Consider the following 15,658-nt stretch of genomic DNA (forward strand, 5'->3'; position numbering starts at 1 on the left):
GTGGATTGGGGTGCAGGTTCAATGGGGATCGCCGGTAAGTGTAAGAGAGGGATGAGGGTTTGTCTGTGTATGGGGTTAAGAGAGAGTTGAGTGTCTGTGTGTGTGTGTGAAAGAGAGATGTGTGTGTGTGAGAGATGAGTGTGTCTGAAATTTCATTTCATTTTAATTTCATTTCATTCAGTTTGCGCATGACTCTGGTTGGCTGTACATGCTCACACCAGTTATGCTCAAGTTTGTCCTAAAATGAGACAGAAGGGGAGAGGGTAGGTGGCAGTCCTGCCAATTCAGATGGTATTGGTGTGTGGCATGCGTGGGATTTGAGTGGGACCGGGGCTGTGAGGAGCAGAGTAGCTCCTGGGGGGACCATGGGGGTTGGTGGGTGGGTGGAGAGGGCCGCATGATAGGTCTTACACCTGCTTGGTAGCTGGGTGAGAGACCCCTTTGGAGTTATGAGGGGGTGCAGCGGGATACTGGAGGAGGCAGACTTGCCCTGGCCGCATGAAGAAGATCATTTATCTTTTTGCGGCATGGCTTCCCCATCTCCCCCTGCCTCCCAGGTGGGGATGGTGTCTTTTCTGGAAGGATGTCTGCGCAACCGTAGATAGAGGACACCCTGCCTCTGCTGTACACCATCCAAGACTTTGGTCAGGGCTCCCTCTGTGGATCGTTGTGCTGAATTCCTGGCAGCCATCCCCTCTAACGGATCTGGATTAAGTCGCCTCAGGGTGGGCAAATCAGCGGGAGGCCACTACGAAAGCGGCATGATTCACGTGGTAAAAAAAAATTATTTAAAAAGGCTCAATATTCCGTGAGATCTCCCGGTGCCGGTGGGATTTGCTTTGGTTTTCTCACCGGAACCAACACTTTGCCAAATTCTGGTAAGAATCCACCCTAAGTGTGGGTCGGAGGAGAGATTCGAATGGAGGAAGGCAGGTCATGGGTTTGCCCAGAGAGGGGGATTGCGGGTTAGATGGGAAACTGGAGCTGGATCAGTGAGAAGATCATCAGTGCGTGGGTCAGAGAGAGATCAAAATGTTGGTCTGGGGCAAGTTGTAGCATGGAGTGGGAGAAGATCAGAGTTCTGGATGGGGGAAGATCAGACCATTGATCTACCGGCTGCATCCCTCCCCCCTCTGCCTAAATCTGCAATCTTTTGGCGCGATTTGGTGAATAGGGGGAGAGGCCACGAACGAGATACACACCAAACAGTTTGCATTGCAACTGGCCACTCCCGTCGGCAAAATCGGCATCTCGCCGTAGTGTGGCAAGAAACCAATTATCACCACTTAAGGCCCATTTCCATACAATTAACGAGAGCCACCCCGGGCGGGATTCTCCGTCCAGCCGCAGCAGATTTCTGGTGCGGAACGCTGTTGGGATGCTCCGTTTCGCTGGCCGGTCAATGGGGTTTCCCATTGTGGGGCAGCCCCACACCGTCGGGAAACTTCCTGGCTGCCGGCAAAACAGAATCCCGACAGCGGAGAATTCAGCCCCCTATATCCATCGGCCTCCCGTCATTCAGCGTCCTCCTCAGCAAGCGTTCACGCTGGCGTGGATTAGTACTCCTTTTAAAAAAACATGGACCTGGCGGAAGGGCTTCTGTGGGAGCTGAGGAAGTGAGTAGCCATCTTTGCTCACAGGGAAAGAGCCCAGGGGTTCTGGGCTTGCCACCCCAGTGGACAAGATTACACACACAACATCCGAACTCCCAGGGGATAGGACACAGCTCCGGAAACCTGTCCATGGCCGGAGGGTGGGTGAGCGGCATGGGGAGGCGGGTGGGGGCGATGCCTGGTGAGACAGGTCAAGGGTCCGGGGGGGTCAGCCCGCATTGCGGAAGAAAGTGACAGAGGCATCATTATGTTTGTGCAAAGAGTTGTTTAATGTGCTGTACAATACCCCATTCCTGATAGTGCCACCCCCCACCCACACAGCCCCCAACCTCACCCCTTCCCCACCCCCTACCTAACCCCTCCCCCCACCCAGGTGCCCTCAGTGATGCTCAACATACTTGGCCTTCGTAGATCTACCACCACGTCTTGTAGTTTCCCCAGGATGCACACCTGAGGTGGATGCCCCTGGCAGATGTCCTCTGGGGGCTCTTTGGCCGTAGTGTCCTGGCTCACTTGCTGGCAGCACATGCACAGCCGTGCCGCCCTGTCCCGTGTGCAGACCCCGAGGTACGGCCTCATCAGAGGGGTGGAACTCAGGACTGCTGGTGGCCACCGTTGCCGCCCCATAGGATGGGTCCGCGGAGGTTGGCGTTCAGCGCCCTCTCCCGGTCGGTGCCCATAGGGCTCTGGGGTTCACCCTGGGACGGAGGAGCAGCTGCTCCGGGCCCCGGCTACCCCTGAATCATCTGGCTCTGCCAGCCCTGGGGCGAGATTCTCCGAAATTGAGGCCAAGTGTTCGCGCCGTCGTGAACGCCGTCCTGTTTCACGACGGCATGAACAGGGCCCGGGCACGACCTATTCTGGTCCCCACAGGGGCCAGCATGGCGTTGGAGCGGGTCGCGCCGCTCCAGCCGCCGCGCCAACCCGCGCATGCGCAGTTGGGGCAGCTAATTCCTGCGCATGCGCAGTTGGGCCGCGTCATCCTGTGCATGCGCAGTTGGGCCGCGTCATCCTGTGCATGCGCAGTTGGGCCGCGTCATCCTGTGCATGCGCAGTTGGGCCGCGTCATCCTGTGCATGCGCGGGGAACTTCTTACACGCGCTGGCCGCTCACCAACATGGCGCCGGGGTTCTGGGGCCGGCCGCGGAAGGAAGTAGGCCCGGGGGGGGTGGGGGAGAGGCCGGCCCGCCGATCGGTGGGCACCGATCTGAGGCCAGACCCCAACGGAGGCCGCCCCCCCCAGCATTCCCGCACTGTTCCCGCCGGCAGCGACCAGGGGTGAACGGTGCCGGCGGGACTGTCATTTTATTCGCCGGCCGCTCGGCCCATCCGGGCCAGAGAATCAACGCTCGCTGTTTGCGGCAATTCTCAGGGCGGCCCGGCGCGATTCTCGTGGTGCAGGTTTCGGGGAAGTGGGAGAATCACACACGGGTGTCAGGGCGGCGTGGCATGACTCACGCGGCGCCCCGGCGATTCTCCCACCCGGCGTTGGGGGGGGGGGGAGAATTCTGCCCCTGGTGTTTCCCCATAATCCGCACCATCGTGTCGATGTCCCCGGTGATGTTCCTCAGTGACTGGGACATATCCCCCAGTGACTGGTCATATGCTCTGCAGGGCCTCTGCCATGCCGACCTGCGACTGGGTCAAGCTTCGCCACGCACGGCCACTCGAAGGGGCTGGTTTAGCTCACTGAGCTAAATCGCTGGCTTTTAAAGCAGACCAAGCAGGCCAACAGCACGGTTCGATTCCCGTACCAGCCTCCCCGGACAGGCGCCGGAATGTGGCGACTAGGAGCTTTTCACAGTAACTTCATTGAAGCTTACTCGTGACAATAAGCAATTTTCATTTTCATTTTCACTCCCACCTGAGAGTGGGACATGTCCTGCAGAACCTCATCAAGGTTGGTCTGGTACTGGGTGGCATCTACCAGTGAGACAGACTTACTACCGAGACCCTCAGCCATGGCCGTCACTGACTGCGCAACACCTTGGACGCCACTCATGGTGCCGACGTCGTGCACCAGGCTCTCCACTGCGGTTACCACCCTAGCAGTGTTGGCCTCATGCCCCTCATTGCCAGCGGCGTCACCTGTGCCCGTAGCCTCGGGTCTCCCCCAAGCGGCTATGGATCTGCTGGAGTGACGCTGACATCTCCCTCTGAATCGCCAGGTTGGTCCCCATCAGCTCCGTGTAACTCTGTGCCAGGGGCACAGCATCAGGCTGGGACCCAGCTGGGTTCAGGGATCCAGCAGCCCTCCGACCGCTGTCTTGCCTGGGGGTTCCTGCCTCCACCTGATGTACAGCAGTGTGGTGCTCACCAGATTGTGCCGCAGAAGCCTGACCACTAACATTTCCCACACAGTTGTGTTTATCTGCGCTTGTGGATGGTGGGGATGACAGCTGTGTGGCGACTATAACAGTTGCATCCTGGGAGCTCTCTTCTCAGATGTTCTCCTCGGAGTCAGTAGAGGGTGCCGCCCAGGATGGGCCGGTGCCGTCAGCTGGAGGACCTACAGAAGAATGGACATGTGGTCAGTGTTGGGGATGGGTCAGTCAGTAAGGTAATCACTACTCAATTCCTTTCTACGTGTTTGACAGGTCCTACAAAGGGGCGCGGTGGTTCATCACCACTGCGGTATCTGCCATCCTCCGCAATGGCAGCTGCCCTGCCTTTGGCCACACCGGTCACCTCCAGGGCCCACTCCTCGAAGGAGGTGAGGATTCTCAGGTCCATCACTCCACCTCCAGTCTGGGCCCTCTCTCGCCAATTATTGGAGGGCTTTTCTTGAGGAGACACATGAGAGGCCATCCACACTACACTTTATAAGCTTGTGGTAATCCAAAACGCATGACCAAATTCGCACATAACAAAGCGAGTTTATGGGCGGCACAGTAGCACAGTGGTTAGCACTGTTGCTTCCCAGGGACTTGGGTTCGATTCCCAGCTTGGGTCACTGTCTGTGCGGAATCTGCACGTTCTTCTCGTGCCTGCGCGGGTTTCCTCTGGGTGCTCCGGTTTCCTCCCACAAGTCCCGAAAGACGTGCTGTTCGGTGAATTGGACATTCTGAATTCTCCCTCAGCGTGAACAGGCGCCGGAGTGTGGCGACTGGGAGATTTTCGCAGTAACTTCATTGCAGTGTTAATGTAAGCCCACTTGTGACAATAAGGATTATTATTGCGACCATGTTGTGCTCAAGAGACAAATTGGTTCAGCAAATTCTTGAAAGGGAAGCAGTTCCTATGAAGGAAGCAGTTCTTAAGCGTGGTATTTATGCTGCGTGCATATTCTCACTTCCTCCATGCTTATTCCATAAAGTTCTAAAAACCACATGCTCTGGAACCGAAGGAAAAGTATGTGAACTGAGAGGTTGAGAGTGATCCAGAGTTCAAACAGTTCCAGGAGACTTACATTACATTTGTACTGAAATTGGGAACCTTTCAAGTCCACTTTGAGTTCATGTATTCAAGCTATGTGCTGTTCCATTGTGGATGTTACAGGATCTACTGAATTGAAAAGTGTTGAATAGAACAATGCCTCTCGTCACTCCATATGCTTCTCTTTGTTGTTGTGTATACCCATAGCTGCAGGGCGTAACCAAAGATATCTCATTTGCACTGAATGTACAAAAATCACTATTTTGAAATGCAAACTCATGATGATTGATTTATATGATGAGGCAAACTCAATGGTTTTAGCCAGGTTAACATTCTAACATTCAGCAAGTGGCTGGAAGGGGGCCTATAACTATAGGAGCAAATTTGACTCCGCCGTGCATCATAGTGATTGATTTGTATTGAACTCTTGAAGGAATGAAGATTCATCGGCTGCATTATTTTTTCCTTTTTGATTTTTGTTACTTTATCACTGAGGACAATTATACTGATGTCCTTATGTTGAAATTTTGGAATGAAGCAGGAGTAGTAAAAACTTAGCATTTTGAGGGTTAAACCAAATCTTGAATACTGCAACCGTTGATTCAGTTGAACAGCTACAAGCAGCAATGTGATTTTGCCAATTCAACACCAGTCACATATAGTGAGTAATTCTTTCATCATGGAGAGCAGGATGTGTTGAAAACTCGGACAGGAAAAGAGATGGTTTCTTTGCTATTTACAGCTTTTAAATTGAACTTCCCCTTTGTAATTATATACATTAGTAAAGATCTCTGGGATTTTGAAATTATAAAACATAATTTCAAGTGATAATGTGCGATCTTGTCGAAGCTTACAGCTCAGTGATTAACTTGTGATGAATCAGACCTTGTACATTAAACAGAAGTTGAGGCAAGAGGGTTTAAAGTGAAAAGCAGAACCGATGCTATGAGGAGAGTCTGGATTGATGTGTTGTCTTTTAAAATTTTCTCAATGATCTCACTTCCCCTCGATGCCTATTGGTGTTGATTCCCAACAGGGATATACTTTGATGGCAATTGGTTTCCTTCTCATATTTTGCCCAAGGTAGCATTAATCATGATCTTAGTCACACACTTCCAATAGAGGACACTGGATCGTGCTTTTTTAAAGCAGATCTTTTCACACGCTTTTTCCCCCTTTGACAAATAGTGGCTCATTCTGTGGTTCACAAGTTGTTGGGTGGGATTTGAACCCAGAGCTAGGGACACAACCATGTTTTGTTATCTGTGTGGTAGGTAACATGTACTACTCAATCCTTGATTAGTGATGAGGTAATCTGAATCCCGATGAAGACTCAATCTCGTCCAGTAGTAACAAAAGGTTTATTGAGTAACGACAACAATATTTACGAGTTCTTTATTTTAACTTTGGTACCGGTGATAAGGTTAACGAGATCGAACTATGGTAAATATACGTAACTTCACTAGCCATCTAAACTAGTCTGCTGTTGCTTTGATTACTGTGCACCCAAGAGAGAGAGGCCCAATGTGGCTGCCTTTTATACCCCTCTAGTGATCATGTGGTGCTACTGATTACACATTAACCCCTTGTGTACATGCTCATATAGAGATCACCACAGACCACCGTGCCACAAGTCCTCCACACTGGTGGAAAGAGAGGTGAAGGCCGGGATTCTCCGATCCCACAGCCAAGTTCTGACGCCGGCGTCAAAAGTGGCGCGAGCCACTTCAGCGACAACGTGCCTCCATGCCCAGGTATTCACCTCTTCCACGGGGACTAGTAAGGCGCCGGAGTGGTGTCTGCTGCTCTGGCGCGAGTCCGCGCATGCGTGACATGGCCAGCGCGCGGGTTTCTGTTTCCACGCCGGCCCCTGGGCAATATGGCGGAGCCCGACAGGGGCCTGGCGTGGAGGAACATAGGCCCCGCACGGAATTAGCTCGCCCGCCGATCAGTAGGCCCCGATCGCGGGCCAGGCCACCGTGGAGGCCCGCCGTTAGCATGTGGTCCTACCTGGTGGGACCTCACCGTTCTGGCTGCGGGGACCGTCCTGGTGGGCGTTCCAACTCCGGGTGGGCCTCCACGGTGGCCAGGACCGTGATCAGGGGCAACCGATTGGCGGGCGGGCTAATTCCGGGTGGGGCCTATGTTCTTCCGCACTGGGCCCCTGTAGGTCTCCGCCATGTTGCTCGGGAGCCGGCGTGGAGACAGCAACCCACGCACATGCGTGGACCCGCACCAGCCGTGGCATGCATGCGCAGACCCGCGCCACCCGTGCTGGCGCCCATATCAGCAGCTGGAGCTGCGTGAAGCGCTCCAGTGCCATGCTGGCCCCCTGTGCAGCGCAGGATCGCTGCTCCTGCAGCCAGGTGGCGCTGTCGTAAAACGCTCTGGCAGTTCTGACGGTGTCAACACTTAGCCCCATTATCGGAGAATTCAGCCCAGGGCCTTGCCTGCTGAAGGCTGAAGGCTGCCAGTGATGGGGGTCACTAAAATCAGGGAAGGTCAAGAACAGGAGTTCTAGCTTATTTTACCATTTGGCATCCAATTGTAACAACCATATCACCACTCCTGCTCATAATTATTATTATATCTGATGAAATCACATTCCATGATATTGGGCCTGAAGGCCTGACTCTTTTCCAAAATGGTCCACTATCCCAGGATCATTCTGGAGTGAAAATTTTGCTTTCTCCACCCTGAATCCTCTCCTTAAATCTGTCTGTCCTGCCTGCTCCACCTCTAATAATTGCTAGCAGATCATAGACTGCTTTATTCTAGAATCAAGTGGCACAGAAAGCAGCCATTTACCAGTTGCTGCCCTTTGAAATAGTTATTCAGTTAGTTCCACTCCTCTGCTCTTTCCTCATAACTCTGAAAATTGTTCCGTTGCAAATATATAATCAGATCAATTTTGATAAAATTACTATTAAACCTGCTTCTATCACTTTCCGGTGGAGAATTCCAGAAACCATTCACTGCACAAAACAAAATTCTCCTCAACTTCAAAGTTCTTTTGCCAATTATCGTCATCCGTTGGCCATGAGGTCAGCTTTACATGTACGATAATGACATCTAGCTTTACTTCTGCGCCACCGCCCTTAATTCACCCACTGCCTCTGTGTAATCGAACACCGGTCTTGAATGGCTCGCAACTTTTCCAATTAAACATTGAAGCCATCAACTTTCACCTCTGTCTCTAACCCTGTATCTTTGCCATTACTTCCATTCCGCTCTGCGTCCACTGATTCAGGGCCAAAGCAGATTGTTTACAATCTTTACATCCTATTCGATCCTGAGCTGATTATCTGACCCCATATATCCTCTCCACCACAAAGATGACTTAATTCCAACTTCTGCCCTGCCGAACTCCGTTTTCCAAATAAACCTTCATCCATGCTTTTGTTACATATAAGCGCGATTATTTGGAGTGCCATCCAGCCCAACCTCTCGTGCTGAATTCTCTATTAATTTTTAAAAAAATTTAGTGTACCCAATTCATTTTCTCCAATTAAGGGGCAATTTAGCGTGGCCAATCCACCTAGACTGACATCTTTGCGTTGTGGAAGCGAAACCCACGCAGACATGGTGAGAATGTGCAAACTCCACACGGACAGTGACCCAGAACATAGAACATAGAACAGTACAGCACAGAACAGGCCCTTCGGCCCTCGATGTTGTGCCGAGCAATGATCACCCTACTTAAACCCACGTAACCCGTATACCCGTAACCCAACAATCCCCCCCATTAACCTTACACTACGGGCAATTTAGCATGGCCAATCCACCTAACCCGCACATCTTTGGACTGTGGGAGGAAACCGGAGCACCCGGAGGAAACCCACGCACACACGGGGAGGACGTGCAGACTCCACACAGACAGTGACCCAGCCGGGAATCGAACCTGGGACCCTGGAGCTGTGAAGCATTGATGCTAACCACCATGCTACCGTGAGGCCCCTGAGTTGGGATCGAACCTGGGACATCGGCGCCGTTTGACTGCAGGGTTAACCCACTGCGCCACCGTGCTGCCCTATTCTCTATTAATGGCAGCTATCCAAAACGCTGCTACTTCGACCAAATCCCACTCACCATCATTTCTGTCCTTGTTGGCCTAACATTGGCTCCCAGTTTCCCAATGCCTCATATTTAACATTCCCATCCTTGTGTTTGGACCCATTTATGATCTGAGTCCTCCCTATTTCCTCCACTTCTTCAAGCCCTACAATTCACTCCCAAACCCTTTATGTCACTGATTTTAGACCATCCACAATTTCTTGTGTATCCCCATCTCCTTTTGCACCATTAGCAGCTACACTTTCAACTGCTTAGACCTAATGTTCTGAGAGTTCCTTTCTTAAATTTCTCCATCTCCTTCTTAAAGCCCATCACTGTTTTCAAAAAGTGCACGTCAAGTCATAATAACTCATTCCTTGGAAAGGTTGTCCTCATCTCCCTTCTGGTTATTTTGTGAATTATTTTAAATCCTTGTCCTCTGATTACCAGCTCTCCTGCCAGTGGAAGTAGTTTATTATTTACTCTGTCAAACCTCTCCTTTGGTCTCCTAGATTGTGCCAGTGAAGCTTAACACAATGAGAAGGCTGAGCAGTGACCTAATCCAGGTATTTAACAGTACGAAAGGTATTGTCAGCGTGGCTACAGAAAGTGTGTTTCCTTGTGAGGAAGAGCATAAATAGAGGCCATCAAACATAAGATAGTTGTCAAATCCAACAGGGAATTCAGAAGAAAGTTCTTTGGTAAGAATGTGAGGCGCATTACTACAGGAGATGGTTGAAAGAACAGTACAGATTAATTTAAGGGGAAGCTAGGCAAGCATATGAGGGAGAAGGGAATAAAACGTTACAATATGGAGTTAAATGAGGAAAGAGTGTTGGGGACCAACGTCCGGTCCAGGTAACATTAAGTGCGGGTGTCAGGGGTACAGGGTCTGGTGAGTTGGGGGGGCGGGGAGGGGGGGGGGAGATCAATGGGGGAACGGAGAGCCCCGGGTGGGATCCACCACTGTTTGTCAGTCTAACACCCTATCCCAAATCCTTATATTGATCGGTATGGACGGTATTTTGGACCCCGCAGGACAGGCCCTAAGGTGCTGCTGGTAAGCCGGTCGGCCAGATGGCAGCAGCAGCATCTACAGAGGCTTGAGGTGGCAGCCCATGTGTCACACCCTGCCCCACACCCTGAGGACCTGGTCACCCGTCAGGTCAGGTGAGACCCGGGGCAGCACGGTGGCACAGTGGTTAGCATTGCTGCCTACGGCGCTGAGGACCCGGGTTCGAATCCCGGCCCTGGGTCACTGTCCGTGTGGAGTTTGCACATTCTCCCCGTGTCTGCGTGGGTTTCACCCCCACAACCCAAAGATGTGCAGGGTAGGTAGATTGGCCACACTAAATTGCCCCTTAATTGGTAAAAATAATTGGGTACTCTAAATTTATAAAAAAAAAAAGGTCAGGTGAGACCCAGAGGGGGAGGCCCATGACGTCGCTGGTCATTCAAAAAGATGACGGACAACGCGTGCCGCAGGAGGCTCCGCTTCAACAAGGAGACGGTGCGGCACCTGTGCCATGTTCTTGCAGACGTGGCACCACCTGGAGAAGGAGGACACTTGCTCTCAGTAGAAGGTGGCCACCCGGGCTGTCATTGAACGGTGCATCGGACTGCTCAAAATGCTCCAGTGGTGCCCTGCGGTACACCCCCCAGAGGATCGCCTTGTGGTGGTCTGCTGTGTCCTCCACAACCTGGCAAAGCAACGGGGTGACGTGCTGGAGTTGGGGGATGAGGATGATAAATGAAATGAAATGAAAATCGCTTATTGTCACAAGTAGGCTTCAAATGAAGTTACTGTGAAAAGCTCCTAGTCGCCACATTCCGGCGCCTGTTCGGGGAGGCTGTTATGGGGGTGCTGGACAAACAGGGGCTGGAGGATGACCCCGTGGAGTAACCGGAGGACCAGCAGAGGTTGCAGGACAGGCAGCAGCAATGAGAATCCGGCAAGCCCGGAGGGCCAGGGAGGCCCTCATACTTGCCCACCTCAATTAGCACATGGCCTGGCCTGTCATCACTACCCTCCCCCCTTCCTCCCACTCCCAGGGTCTGTGTTACATCACTACAGGGTGATGGGACTGTGGCGGCACCGTCAGCGGGTCACTGTGTAAGGCAGGATTGGTGATGATAACCCGTAGAGAGCTAAGCGCTAGTGCTCCTCAATCTGTGCCACAGGCTGACCCCTGCCTGGCTGCTGAGTGCTCGCTCACACCCATCACTTGTACACGGGGGGTGGGGGGGGCCTGGAGAGATGGGCTAAGGGTTTGAAGGTCGGCCCACCTTTTAGAAGAAAGTGACAAAGGCGTCATACTGGTTGTGGTGAAAGATTTTTTATGTTTCAAATGTGTCCAATATTGCCCCAGTCTCCCGATAGTGCTGGCCACTATCTCCACCACATTTTCACCCCCCCCCCCCCCTTTACCACTACCTACCCCAACCCCTTCCCCCATGCCCTCAATGATCCTTGATGCACTTACCCTTCCTTGCTCTACTGCTGTGTACAGGTGTGTCCCCAGGATGCACATCAGAGGTGGAGGCAGTCAGCTGCTTAGCACGTCCCTTGGCTTTCCATCCCCGGCGGGTGTCCTCTGGGGGCTCTGGGGTCGCAGTGCCCTGCGCTCTTGCGGGTAGATATGCACAGCATGTCCTGTGTGCTGACTGCAAGACTCGGCATCATCAGAGGGCTGGAACTCGGGGGAGCTGGTGGCCACCATCCACACTCCATGGGATGGGTCCGGGTTGGCACCCAGCACCCCCTCCTCCCAGTTGGTGCCCGTAGGGCCACAGGATTTATCTCAGGATGGAGGGGCAGCTGGTTCGAGCTCCGGCTACCTCTGCATCATCTGGGTCTGTCAGCTCTGGCAGCTTCCCAGTCTCTGCACCATCGTGTCGATGCCCTCAGCGATGCTTCTCAGAGGTTGGGCCATGCTCTGCAGCACCTTGTCAGTGACCACCTGCGACTGGGAAAAACTCTGCAGCGCCATGACTATTCCCATCAGAGAGCGGGACATGTCCTGCAGAACCTCATCAAGTCGGCCTGGTACTGGGTAACATCCCCCAGAGAGTCGGACATTCTGCTGAGATCCTCAGCCATGGCCATCACCAACTGCATGATGCTTTATTTACCTCCACTAATGCAGCTCAATTACAGATCAAGCAGCTTGCACATGTAAAAGAATTAAAGCAGCTTGAATACGAAATGAGGGAAAAAGAAAGAGAAAAGGAGGCAAAGATTAGAGAAAAAGAAAAGGAGAGAGAAGAATGGGAAAAAGAATAAATAGTTCTAGCAGAACAAAAAGAGAGAGAATGGCAGGTACAGATCAGGGAAAAAGGAAAAGAGAGAAAGTTTGGACTTCAAAAAATGGCCATGAAACGTGAAAGTCAGTTAAAATTGGCGGATGGAAAGAGAAACATACAGCTTGAGGATAGTGATGAGGATAGTGAGAAAGAGCGTCATAGTCGAAGGCTTGTTGGGGATCCATTTAAATATGTCCAAGCATTGCCTTTTTCATTTCATTTGAGAAGGTAGCTAAACAAATGAAATGGCCACAAGACATGTGGGTATTACTGATTCAAACAAAGCTGGTAGGTAGAGCTAGTGAAGTGTTTGCATCACTATCAGTGGAGGTATCTGGGACATATGAGGAGGTGAAAAAATCCACCTTAGGTGCATATGAACGAGTGCCTGAAGCCTGCAGACAAAGGTTTAGAAATTTAAGGAAAGAACCTGGTCAAACATGCATGGAGTTTGAAAGGATCAAACAGAGTAATTTTGATGAGTGGATAAGGGAAATAGACCAAACGTATGAAGCTCTTAGAGAAATTATAATTTTGGAGGAGTTTAAAAATTCAATTCCTGATGTAGTGAGAACTCATGTGGAAGAGTAGAATGCTAAAACTGCGAAATTAGCAGCATGAATGGCAGATGACTATGAATTAGTTCATAAATCAAAGTTTGGAAACTGAAAAATCCAGCCCAATATTTTGAAAGACAGACGGACTGGCAAAGGAGGGGGGGGGGGGGGGGGGGGGGGGGGTGTGGCCCTGATGGTAAAGGAAGACAGTTTATCGGGCCCTTAATAGTAGTTATACTGTTGGCTGAGCAGTAAACAAGATATTATTGGAGCAGGTAACAAAGGCAATGTAATAGTTGTGGGGAATTTAATATTCATATAGTCTGAACCAATCAAATTGGCATGGGTGATTGAGAAGATGAGTTCATAGATTGCTTTTATGACAGTTTCCTGGGGCAATGCTATGAGGAACCAACTAGGGAAAAGCAATTTTAGATCCAGCATTGCATAATAGTGATGGTGTGGTACAGTTCACTCAGGGAGTTCATGTTGCTGTGGCAACATACACATTTACATGCATACTGTAGTCTGGAGCTACAGATTGTGATTGTAAAGGCTCCACATTCTTCACATCAAATGACTGATCAGTAATCTCTCCTATTCTCACTACCAGTCATTGGCTTGTGTTGGAAGGATTTGCAGATTGATGCCCAACCTGTTTGGCGACATTATGAACATGCCTTTGTTGGTGTGGGACTAAAACCTGAAACTTCTGGTTCAGAGGCAAGGACGTTACTAACTGCACCATAAGACCTCCAGGGCAGCACGGTAGCATTGTGGATAGCACAATGGCTTCACAGCTCCAGGGTCCCAGGTTCGATTCCGGCTTGGGTCACTGTCTGTGCGGAGTCTGCACATCCTCCCCGTGTGTGCGTGGGTTTCCTCCGGGTGCTCCGGTTTCCTCTCACAGTCCAAAGATGTGCAGATTAGGTGGATTGGCCATGATAAATTGCCCTTAGTGTCCAAAATTGCCCTTAGTGTTGGGTGGGGTTACTGGGTTATTGGGATCGGGTGGAGGTGCTGAACCTGGGTAGGGTGCTCTTTCCAAGAGCCGGTGCAGACTCGATGGGCCGAATGGCCTCCTTCTGCACTGTAAATTCTATGATAATGAACCATGATGAGTAATCGCATCGCAAAATATCCCTGTAAATTTGTAATCATAATAAAATTAAATTCATGGCCATCAATAAGCGGTGGGAAACATTAAAAAAGTGAAAATATTTAACAAAAATACATCCCATTGAAAAGCAAAAATGCAGCAAAAAGACCCATCTGTGTCCTACTCAAGACGTTAAGGATAAAATGAGATTAAAAGAAGAGGTTTACAATATGGAAAGGGTGGTGGCAAGTCTGAGGATTGGGAGTGTTCTGGAAATCACCAAAGGGCCATCAAAATGTTGATCAAGGGAAAAAAGAATATGGGAGCATACCAGCCAGGAATTTAGAAACAGTTTGTTAGCTTTCACAAGAATATAAAAAGGAAGAGAGTAGCTAAAGTAAACTTTTGTCCCTTAAAAGTAGACATGAGAAATTATTGTGAGGAATGAGTAAATGGTAAAGACATTGAACCAATATTTTGGGGTGAATTCTCCATTCTGGAAACGAAGTGCTCCTGTCAGCGTAGACTCGCTACTGGTCTCCCCTGGCTCTAGGATCGGAACCCACATGTGATTCCCTCTCCTTTACCATCCTAATTCATGCATGGAGGAGAGCTCAGCAGATTCTGTTGGAATCCCGGTATTGGGCTGCTATTTTGAGTGGGTGGCCCAATACTGTGGTCCAGCGCCGCAACCCTTCCCCCAACACAAATCCAGGCACCCCTGGAGCTGACAAGTAATGGTATCCTCCCTCAAATCACAGAAATAATGACTCAACTCCCACAGCATGCATGATGAGGGTGACCTGACCCCCTCCCACCAACACCCCCATCTGACCCCCCATTAGACCCCCACATTAGACCCCTCCATCAGACCTCCCATCAGACCTCCACCCCATCAGACACTCCATCTGACCTCCATCATAGACCCCCCAATAGAAATCCCCACAGAGACCCCCAATAGACACTCCCCTCAGAGACCCCTGCCTGAAGGTTGAAGAGCAGCCCAGGTAGTTGAGTGCAAAATCACTGCATTTTCACTTACTCTACCCTAACATCTGCTGCCTTAGACAAACGTGATTAAAGGAGCAATTGTCAAGTGTCAGCGATTTCCTCAAAATTCAAGTACACCGCAAAGGGCTTCAGATCTCTTGACAGTCTTTGAAATTCACATCTTCCATTGCATTTCATACAAATACATTGCATTAGCCAATGATTGACAGTTTGATTGACCTGTCCAGAGACAGGTGTTTGGTTGATTGTTGATCTATCTTTCAGTTCATGTTTGAATGCATCTCAAGTACCCTGCTAGCCACAATGTTTATAAACACTCTTGCTATGATTGACAGCTCTTTACCACATCAAAAGCATTTTTCTGTTGTGAAAAAGCTTAAGATGTATTCAAGAGTGAAGGGAAAGATTACTACAATGATTTTGCACTCTACTGCCTGGACTGCTCTTCACCTTTTGGGCAGCTGGCAGGGGTCTCATGTGAGAGTACCTTTAAGAAATGGGTGTTTAAAAAATGTACCTTTAAGAAATGAGTGTTTATTAGTGATGTCAGAGTGTCGGTGGAGCTGGGCTGTCTTTAGTTTTTTACTTTCGTTTTAGGCTGTTTGCTGCAGGCTGTGTTTTAGTTTCATTTTCTGTGTTGAATCTGA

General features: G+C 50.5%; 1 protein-coding gene across 5 annotated transcripts in view; it reads left to right on the plus strand.

Annotated features, from left to right (window-relative positions):
• The window catches only part of rbm47 (RNA binding motif protein 47), a 273,757-nt gene that overhangs the window by 29,857 nt on the left and 228,242 nt on the right, over nucleotides 1-15,658 (plus strand). For 2 of the 5 annotated variants that reach the window (XM_038791355.1, XM_038791357.1), the window contains exon 3: nucleotides 9,554-9,607. The exons of the other annotated variants lie outside the window; for them this stretch is intronic. The gene's annotated coding sequence lies outside the window, so the exon portion shown is untranslated. The remainder of the gene's footprint in view (nucleotides 1-9,553; nucleotides 9,608-15,658) is intronic. 5 annotated transcript variants of the gene reach the window in all.

This window comes from Scyliorhinus canicula, chromosome 3 (genome assembly GCF_902713615.1).
Source record: "Scyliorhinus canicula chromosome 3, sScyCan1.1, whole genome shotgun sequence".
Lineage (NCBI taxonomy): Eukaryota > Metazoa > Chordata > Chondrichthyes > Carcharhiniformes > Scyliorhinidae > Scyliorhinus > Scyliorhinus canicula.